At 38.9% G+C, this 10830-nt stretch overlaps 1 pseudogene; it reads left to right on the top strand.

Moving 5' to 3' along the window:
- The first annotated feature begins 5885 nt into the window (after positions 1-5885).
- LOC118674821 lies at positions 5886-7350 on the top strand (annotated as a pseudogene).
- Positions 7351-10830: the final 3480 nt, after the last annotated feature.

Raw genomic sequence — 10830 nt, 5'->3', positions numbered from 1 at the left:
GTGGCAGATGCCTATACAGCACCACTCCACAGTCTCAGTTCGATTCCGGCTAAAGTTATGGTGGATAGTGCCATACCAGCTCCCACTGATTCTGGTGCTGACCTCTTCCAACGTGTGCCTGGGCTTCTCTGGTCCCCAGGCCTGGGGCCCTTGCAGGAGATTACTGGCTGTCCCACATGAGCAACACAGAAGTGCCAGGGAATTACCATCCACAGGACATCTCTCAACCATTGGCAGATGAAAGTCAATGAGTGAATGCTTCTCCCCTTTGTCTCTTGGGGAGAATCTTGAAATGCATTCCCGATAGTCCTTCAGAAGTTCCCCATGGGATTGATCACAATTGCTCACAGTGGTGGGCACCTCGCTCATTCATTTTCTCTTTCCCTATTTCACTCACTTTCCCTAATCCATGAATCCTGCTCTGTGGGTCACTTCCCAAATGAAACTATGTTCAGGCGAGCTTTTGTGTCCTGCAGTTTTGGGGGAAGCCAGGTAGAGGTACCATGTTAAAAAATTTGGAATTCAGTAACAATTAAATAAAAGCAATGTAAAATGATTGGTTTTAAGAGGATAGTGAAATTGGCACTGTAGCTCTTTAGGGAGATCATTTTGGCTGCAGTATGGAGAATAGATTAGAGGAAGACAAGGGTAGGTGATGGTAGAGCAGTTAGTGGGCCATAGTAGCCCAGGTAAATATAGTTGGGATAGAGTGGGGACAATAAAGATAGAGAGAAATAGATTGATTTGAGAAATTTTAGAGCCTCTAATTGACAGGAGTTGGTGACAGATTGGCTATGGGAGATGAAGGAAAAGGAGGTATTTGAAATGACTCCTACATATCTGATTTTCTTAGCTGGATGGATGCTGCTGCTGTTCACTGAGTTGGAGGACTCTGGAAGATTAGATGTAGGGGAGGGAGTATCAGATAAAGTGCTTTATGATTCCAGTGGTAGAAAACCCAATATAAATAGGCTTAAGTAAGAGGAGAATTAGTTGACTAATATAAAGGGAGAAAAAAAAAAGAGAAAATAGGAATGACTTATTTAGGAGCCAGTGTGACAAGGATCAGTCTCTTGGCTTTCATTCCCTTGGATATCTTTGGCCACTTAGGGAAGCAAGATGACCACATACTTACACCACCAAGTACAGGAAGAGATATTTTTTCTCCAAGAGCCTCATATAGGGCATCACTGTGGCTCATTTGCTCTGATTGGATTACATGCCCACTGCCCAGAACTCACCTTTCCCAGGGGTATGGGATATGTGGATTGGGCTTCAGTTAATCACCACCTACCCTTAGAGTTGTGGATTAGGGTGGGATTGGCCTCATAGAGACCAGACTGGCCAGAGTAAGAGGGGTGAAGGCCTTAAAGGAAAGTAGGATACTGCTGCTGTAAAAAGGGGGAAATGGGTGGTGGAAAGGTCATTACCAGGTAGAAAGTTCCTGAGTTTTGTTTTGAATATATGTTTGAGGTATCTTTATTATATTTAAGAGATGATAGATGCATGTGCTGGGCTTAATCTCTGGAAGTCATGCAGTTGGGGAGTAACTTGCATAAAGGTAGTCCTTGAAAGTGAGGGAATTGATAAAATCAACTAGGAAGAGGAGTATACACGGAGGCAAGCAGAGGACTAGAGATCAAGTATTGAGGGATTCTAACACTGAGTTGGAATTCTTCTCGTTAAAGGAGAATTAACCTGAAAATAGAAGGAGCAGCTAGGGAGGTGGGAAGAAATCCTGGAAAACTCACTTATAAACAATAAAATATGACACACAGTAGCTGCCTCCTTGGAATTCATATTCTAGTAACCAGACTTGAGCCTAAAGTGATGGTAATGTCAAGAACTTCAATCCCAGAAACTAGGTACAAACCCCTAGCTACATCCAGGGGAGCACAAAGAAGAGAATGGCTAATTGTTCTTGAGGGAGAAAGGGATCATGTGAGGAGTCTTGATAGATAAATAAGATTTGTCCGGTTGGAAAAGGAAAAAGCTCCAGGTCTAAGTTGAACTTACATGGGAGATTCAGGAAGGATTCAGAACTAAGGGAGGGCAATCTAAACTATGAGACCTTTAGAAAATAGTCAAGAACTGAGTAAGGCATATTGGCTAAGGGGAACATGCTGGGGGTGTCGTATAGAGTTAGACCATATTTGTGGGAGGAAGTTATCTTAGGGTTTAACTGTACCACTCCATCACTTAACTAACCAACATGACTGACCTTTATCCTGGATTAGCTGGTTGCTTGACATATCTGGGTTTTTTTCCTCTCTTTTCCTTGTAGTATTAGAAAGAAAATTCTAAATCTAAAAGATTTTTATAAGGTGGATATTGACTAGTTGCTTTCTGTTACTTCCAAAGTGAGGACAGGAAGAAATATTATTAGGTTTCAACAAAGGCAATTTACGTTAGACATTAGGAAGTGTTTTCTTATCTGCTACATTTATTTTACTTGTCTGCATCAGTCTTCCAGTTTATAGGCTCAGCCAGACAATGATAATAGCAGTCAAAGAAAAGGCTATACAATAAACAAGTGAACCAAAAATTAGAAGTAAGTAAAATCTATAAGGTTTTTTTGTGGGGAGGGGAGTGTTGAGGAAATTACATCTGGAGCAATCACCAAAACATTTTGTTAATAAAAAAAAAATTGTATCTAGGGATCACTTTAGACTTTTAGAAAAGTTATAAAACTAGTATAAAATTTCTGTGTATCCTTTACAAAAGTGCCCTAAATGTTAACATTTTAACACATTTGCTTGATCATTTTCTCTCCCTAAATATATTAAGTATACTTATTCTTTCTAATATATAATTACACTCTATGTGTACATATACATATGTGTATATATATATACATATATATATATATATATATATATATATATATACCAGACATATACATATATACTCTATATGTGTGTTTATATATTACATATGTAAATATAGTTTTCTTTTTGAACTGTGTGAGTTTAAATGGCAGATAAGATGCCCACTTTCTCCCAAAGACTTCATTGTATAACCTAAAAAATATAGCCATAGTACAATGATTAAATTCAGAAAATTAAAAATGGCACAACACTGTTAACCAATCTAAAAGCCTATTTAAATGTTACAAATTGCCCCATTAAAATTCTTTACAGCAAAGAGAATTTTTTTTCTGACCAAAATCTATCCCAAAATCACATGTTGCATTTGGATCTCATATATCATTTGTCTCCTTTAATCTGGAGCAGTAATTCAGCCTGTCTCTGTCTTTCATGATTTCCACATTTTAAAAGACTAAAGGCCAATCATTTTGTAGAATGTCATTCATTTTGGGTTTGTGTAATGCTTCTGTATGATTAAGATTTAGGTTATGCATTTTATGCAGGAATACACAGAAATGGTACTGGATCTTCTGTGCTTCATATCAGGAGGTACATAATTAAGTTAATGGTTGCTAGTAACTTCACTTAAAGTTACTATCATTGTCTTTACATTTAATAAGATTATATGGGGAGATATTTTGAGAAAATATAGATATCTTGTTTCTCATATCTTGTTTGTCATTGCCAGTATGTGGAAAAATTGACATTATACTTTCACTAATTTTAACATTTGTGATTCTTGCTTAAAAGAAATATATCTGTAGTGGTTGCACTTAGTGATTTTCTAATTATTTAAAATTTAAATTTATGTCTTTAAGACATAAGAATTTTAAAAACACAACCTCAATACCTTTATCTTACCTAAAATCAAATAATAATTACTTAATTCTCCCAATTATCTTACCATTTAAAAAAGTGTTTTATTTTGAGATAATTTTAGACTTTCAGAAGAATTTCAAAAGCAACGTAGAGAGTTACGGTACACCAGTGATTTTGTGTTTAATCTATAGATCATACTGACATCTTTAAAAAGTTAAGTATAGTTGGTATACAACATTATATTAGTTTCATGTATACAATATTTCATGTGATTCAACATGTATGTACCTTATGACATGATCGCCACACTAAGTCTAATAATCATCTGTCACTGTGCAAAGTTATCACAATTTTATTGACTATATTTCCCTTCATATTTTACCCATCCCCTCACCCCCTCTGGCAACCATCAGTTTGATCTCTGTTTCTATGAGTATGTTTTGTGTGTGTTTTTTAGAACCCACATATAAGGGAAATCATGTAGTACTTGGCATTCTGTGTCTGGTTGACAGTAATTCCCAGTTTTCCAATCTATGAGTATGATTATTTGGGTCTTCTTTGGTTTCTTTCTTCAGTGTTTTATATTTTTTACACATGTTCTGTTATATATATAATATGAATGACATGTGTGAAACTAAATTTCATTTTGTAATGCTATTATAAATGGTATTTTAAAAAAATCGAATTCTAATTTGTCGTTGCCAGTATGTGGAAAAATTGACTTTATCTTGCAAACTTGCCAAACTTACATGCTAGTTCGAAGAGATATTTTTTTGTAGATACTTGGGATTTTCTATATATACAATCATGTCACCTGTTAATGGAGACTATTTTCTTTCTTATTTTTTAAAACTTTTGTTAGCATTTATTTTATGCTGAATTTACCCCTGGATCATAAGGTGTTTTTTTCTTCATTTTTTTTCTGGGATATCTTTCTTCTGTGCAACCTCCTCTTCTGGTTTAGGAACAATCTGCTTTTTCCCCCGGTAAAGATCATTCCCATGTGGCAGGGAGAGTTCATGTGTTAACCCACCCATGAGCTCTGTAAGTTCTGCGCCGCATTTTGGGAACTTGGTTCACCTGGATGTGCTCAATGACCAGAGAATCTACATCGAAACCAGTGGTTCTCAACCTTCTGGCCCTTTAAATACAGTTCCTCATGTTGTGACCCAACCATAAAATTATTTTCGTTGCTACTTCATAACTGTAATGTTGCTACTGTTATGAATCGTAATGTAAATATCTGATATGCAGGATGGTCTTAGGTGACCCCTGTGAAAGGGTCGTTCGACCCCCAAAGGGGTCGCGACCCACAGGTTGAGAACCTCTGATCAAAACCCTTAAGTTTAGCATTACTCTGCAATTTTAAGCATGCGCAGCAAAAAATTCAGTACTCTTTTTGGGCTTCTGACTCTGTGTCCAGCCCCACTGTTTAGCCTGTGCACATCTACCAGCTCCACCCTTGTAATGATGTAATGGCCCACATTGCTTTGGTAAAGTGACATCCTTCAGATATTTGGTGGATTTTCGGATAGGCATGCCCTTGATGGCCTGGGCAGTTTCATGAGTGTTCTTAAAGTGAACATGAAGATTTGAGCCTCTTGACTTTCATGATTTTGTGGGGTTTTCTGGGTCAAGCAAATAGTGAACTATTTTCAGAGGTCACCTCAGGCTGCTGATAGGAAGAGAGACCATTTTCTTTCTCTCCTATGTGTAAGCCTTTGATTTCCTCTTCTTGTTTTATTATATTGGCTGAACTGTACCCAGTATGATGCATTCAGTATGATGTTGAATAGGAGTGGTAAGAAAGGATATCCCTAGCTTGATCTTAATGGAAAGCATTGAGCCCTTTACCATTAAGTACAGTTGACCCTGGAACAATATGACTAGACGTTCTGACCTCCCATAGTCAAAAATCCATGTGTAACTTTTGACTCCCCCTAAACTTGATAATGTCCTGCTGTTAACCAAAAGCCTTACTGATAATATAGGTAATTAATTAACACGTATTTTATATCTTGTATGTATTATATACTTATTATAATAAAGTAAGTAGAGAAAATGTTATTAAGAAAATTGTGACTTGCCATCCGGCCTCCCTTGCACTTCAGCTGGTCACCTCCTGGGTCCCAGCCTTCCAGGACCACGGCAGCAGCCACAGATGCTACTGCTACCGCTGCCACTGCTGCTGCCACCACCATGGTGTCCTGCATGGGGAGCAGGACCCTGAGCAAGGATGATATGAACTACAAGATGCATTTTGGATGATCAATGAGCAGCAAGTGGAGGACATCACCATTGACTTCTTCTACCAGCCGCACACCATCACTCTGCTGAGCTTCACCATCGTCAGCCTCATGTACTTCACCTTCACCAGCTGGGACTATTTTCCATTGGGAGAGAGGATCCTTAAACAGTGACTGGCCTCATAAGCATGACCCTACCTATGTATCTCAGTTTCAAGGACTTATGAAAGGGATGACTCTGTCCCAGAAGACAACATCTGGCAGGGTATCCTCTCTGTTATTTTCTTCTTTCTTACCATCAGTGCATTAGCTTTCCCCAACAGTCCCTTTACTAGAACTCATCCAGCCTTATAGAGAATGATTTTTGGACTCAGTGTGCTCTACTTCCTCTTCCTGGTCTTCCTCCTCTTCCTGAAATCCATAATGTACTGGCTACTTCCAAATCTCTGCTATGCCACGAGGGAAGTGTATATCATGGAGTATGCTGTGAACTGCCATGTTATCACCTGGGTGAGAGTCATCAGCCATTTTGATATATTTGCATTTGGACATTTTTGGAGCTGGGCCATGAATGTCTCTGCTGGACCATCAGCATCACCTGGGAGCTAACCGAGCTTTTCTTCATGCATCTCCTGCCCAATTTCGCTGAATGCTGGTGGAAGCAGGTGGTTCTGGACATCCTGCTGTGCAACAGCGGCAGCATTTGGCTGGGCATGGTCCCCTGCCAGTTCTTAGAGATGAGGACCTACCACTGGACAAGTTTCAAGGACATCCACACCACCACTGGGAAAATCAAAAGAGCCTGCAGTTCACTCCTGCCAGGTGGACCTACGTTCGATGGTTTGACCCCAAGTCTTCATTTAAGAGAGTGGCTAGAATATACCTTTCTATGATCATTCGGCAGCTAACTGAGTTGAACACCTTCTTCTGGAAACATATCTTTGTGTTCCAAGCTGGTCATCCATTCACTTGGTGTAGGATTCTCTTTATTAGTGGCATCACGGTGCCCACAGTGACACAGTGCTATGCTTACCTCGCCGACACAGTGCAAGCACATGGGGACACAGTGCTGGGTGTTTGAGGTCATTGCTTTCCTGGAAGCTATTGTTTGCATAAAATTTGGACAAGATCTCTTCTCTAAGACACAGATACTGTATGTTGTGCTTTGGCTTCTTTGTGTGGCTTTCACCACCTTCCTATGTCTGTACTGTATGGTGTGGTATGCAGAGCACTGAGGTCACCGAGGAAAGACCTACTCCGAGTGTGAAGATGGCACCTACAGCCCAGATATTTCCCAGCCTCATGGGAAAGGGACATAAGGTTCTGAAGACAGGCATCCAGGCAACAATGAAAGCCATTCTTCCAGAAGAAGAAATCATTCCAAGTCAAAAACCACCAACGGAGTTGAAAAGAAATGAAAGACCTGGTTAACCCGAGATGTTCCAGAGAGTGCCTGGAACTGAGAGGGAAATGGAATCATTGCACCTCCCCGTGAGGAGGTCAACACATACAGTGCAGATGGGAAGAGGAGAGGGGACTTTGGGGGAGTGGGGGGGGTCATTATTTGAGGGTATAAGTCTTGTTTCCCACAGACACGGCCACATCAGGCAGACACTGCCTGGGGCCCTTTGCCAATGTGAGGGTCTCTTTAAGGTCAGCACTTGGCATGCAGTCACCAGTAGCAAGCAGGACATATGTTCAAAGGAAAAGGTAGCCATTCTCACAGTTGCCAAGAGCAGCTTGTGCTTGGGAGTCTTGTGAGTACAGGTGAAACATCGTCACTCAGACAGGGAGTTAACTGTAGAGTTAATGGATTGGCCCCCAGGTTTTTTTTATGAATCTGCCTTTCCATTTGATTTGTTTCTATTCAGGCCACTTGTCTGTATTTTATTTTGTTGTGATTTGTTTTTACTAGTAAGTCAGGATGCTTAAAAACCTTCAGAAGCCACTGCTGAAGTTGAACTAGGGAGGGCTCCCCTCTCTTCTAGAAAAAGGAAAAGGAGGGCGCTTGTGTTACTTACTGTTCAGCAAACCTCATCCCCCTTTTACGACCTGGAGCCACACAGCAGGTGTACTAGGAAACCAATCTGAGTAAAAGCTGCCTGCGCAGGATCCTGGGCTTCAGATCAGAATCGGTTTTGTCCCATTTGGACTCTCACTGCCCACACTTACCCACAGTGCACAGCGGACCTGCTCCAGGAGCCACGCATGCCCTTCCCACAGCCTGGTACCTTTACATTTTGTTCGTTTCCTTCTGTGGCCTGTTGCTGACATCGTCTTTTACTCCCGTGTGAGATGCTGGTGAGTATTACCTTCTTCATGCCATGCTCCAGAATGTTTACCCTAACAGCTCATCACCTCTGATGGCCCCTGATTCAAGTAAAACAAACCACATTAAAGTCTGTCAAAGATTTAAAAAAATTGTTAGGAAGAGAACATAAATGTATATATTTATTAAAAAATTCCACCTATAAGTGGACCCATGCAGTTCAAGCCCATGTTGTTCAAGGGCCAATTGTATGATGGTTTTTTTTTTTTTTTTTTTTGTTTGTTAACATTGTGAATTACATGGATTGATTTTCAGGTCAACATTCCTGGATAAACACCACTTGGTTGTGGCGTTATCTTTTTATATAATGCTTGATTTGCTTTGCTAATATTATGTTACCTATTCTAGTTGAACTCTTCTCACAGGTGTCTATCCATTGGCATCTACCCTAACTAAGTGAATACGTCATCACATCTATTCTTTTCCTCTATATTCCTGAGTGAACACTGGAAACACCACAACTTTCCCCCACAATTGTTTGAGTCAGATATATACAACCTAATGTTGCTATTTCCCTTAAATCTCTTTTGATCTACAATTTCTTCCTGTTTCTTTGCTATTTTTTCCTACTATTATTGTCAAAGAGATTGGGGTTGTCTACCTGATTAGAATTTCCCATAGTCTGTATTTTGCTGATTGCATCCCATATGGTGTATTTTAGTATGGTCTACTGTCCCCTGTGTTTCCTATGGATTGGTAGTTAGAGCTCAGGATTTTATAGAATCAGGTTTATTTTTTCTTAATAATTCATAATATTAATATTTCTTTGTGTTTGTGTGATGTTATCAGCCATTGATGTTCAATGCCTAGCTCTATTAATTAAATAGGGCTTTTAAAAGCCTTTCTTTTACTGTAGTGAAGATTATAGTAAAATTTTTGTGATGAAAATTCTGTAATGAAGATGAAGAAAATGAGGCTGAGAGCGGTTGAGTGACATTCCTAAGATAATATAACCAGTTAGTAAAACTTGTAGCCAGGCCTGGGACCCATGTCTTAGAAATGAAAGTCCTATAAGCTTTTTTTTTTTTTTTTTTTAAAAAAAGCATATTGCCTTTACAGACATTTGCTAGTAAGCAATAGGAAGATCAATGTTCCATCCTTAGGCACATGAGATATATTTATCTATTTTAGGAAGATTGAATTCTGCTTTGCTTAGAGACATAGGACCATACCAAATGATTATTCAAAAAAAGATGTCCCCTTAAGTTCTGGGTTACATTGATTTTTATGGATACAGTTTAAAAATTTTCATGCTAATTCTATTGTCTGGAATGATATCTAAACTCAACTCAGAATCCTGAGTACATTTTTATTTCTGCTTGCTTCTCCAGTGCTACAGAAGAAAATATGACAAAACAAACAGATGTAGATTAAGTACTACAAAGCAATTTGTTTCTTTTTTATACTGCATTTAAGACTTGCTACTAAAACATCTCTTCAGCTTGGAAAAAGAGAGAGGGGAAGGAGAGACAGAAAGAGGAAAAATGTTGCATTTGGTTTTTAACTACCACCTAAATTTTTCATGGGTTTGTATCTAAGGTGATACAGTATCTCTCTTCGGGGAGAAGCAAGTCCATGAATTATTGGTTAGAGTTTTGTGGAGACAACTGAAGAAAGATATTTTTAACTCTGTAAAATATAAATTTATCATGTTCAAATCAACCAAGGACAGACATTTATCTTCACCTAAGCGTTCACTTTTCTACACAGGTGGATGTACTCAGATACCCATCCTATTTCATTTGATGCATGCTTCTGATGTTCTGAGCTTATTTTCCAAAAGAAAAAACAAACAAGTGCATATCTTACCACTCTGCAAGTATTTTCTGACATCTCTTCCATTTATTAAGTCAATAATAATTAAGATTATTACTGAACAACTTTCAATCTATTTCAAATCTGATTTATGAAATAAGGTTAAGATGAACTTGGCTTTAACTTTTAATCACAGGGTTCTGGGAATTCCCAAGCAGAGGAAAGGCTTTACCACCCCTATTCTCTCCCACACAGACCCAGAAATTCTTAGGTATAAATGGATTTGTTGACCTGGATGGAACTTGTTAATCTGGGTTGGGGCAAATGGAGGCCCTGGGATCCTGTTGGACATAGGAGTAAAATGGAGCAGAAGCCCAAAGAAATCACCAACTTCGTAAAGTGTTAAGTGTCCAGCACAAGGATCAGAGTGAACAGATATGAAGCAGTAATTATACATTTAGATATGTTAAATTTTTAAAATATTAAGGTAGTAAGGAATTAGAGTGATTATCTAGTTCAACTCATTTTGGTGAGGTAACTCACCAAATTGCCACTGGCCAAGCAGCTGTTGGAATTTTGTTCTCTTGAACTGTTTCTTGAACTTCTCTTCCCCTGGCATCTGAATTCAGAAGACCTGGGCGTGGATCTGGCTCTATTGTTAACTGCATCTGTGGCCTTAGGCAAATCACTGAATATCACTGAAACTAATCTCCCCATCTGAAAAATATGGATAATACCTTTCTGGTTGTAGTGGATTAAATGGGATAATATGTTGGGAAGCCTTTTGTAAAGTGGAAAGCACATGGAGAAGTCA

Source organism: Myotis myotis, unplaced genomic scaffold, assembly GCF_014108235.1.
Source record: "Myotis myotis isolate mMyoMyo1 unplaced genomic scaffold, mMyoMyo1.p scaffold_m19_p_19, whole genome shotgun sequence".
Taxonomy (NCBI): Eukaryota; Metazoa; Chordata; class Mammalia; order Chiroptera; family Vespertilionidae; genus Myotis; species Myotis myotis.
Note: the sequence above shows the minus strand (reverse complement) of the source record. Positions and strands in the feature narration are given on the sequence as shown.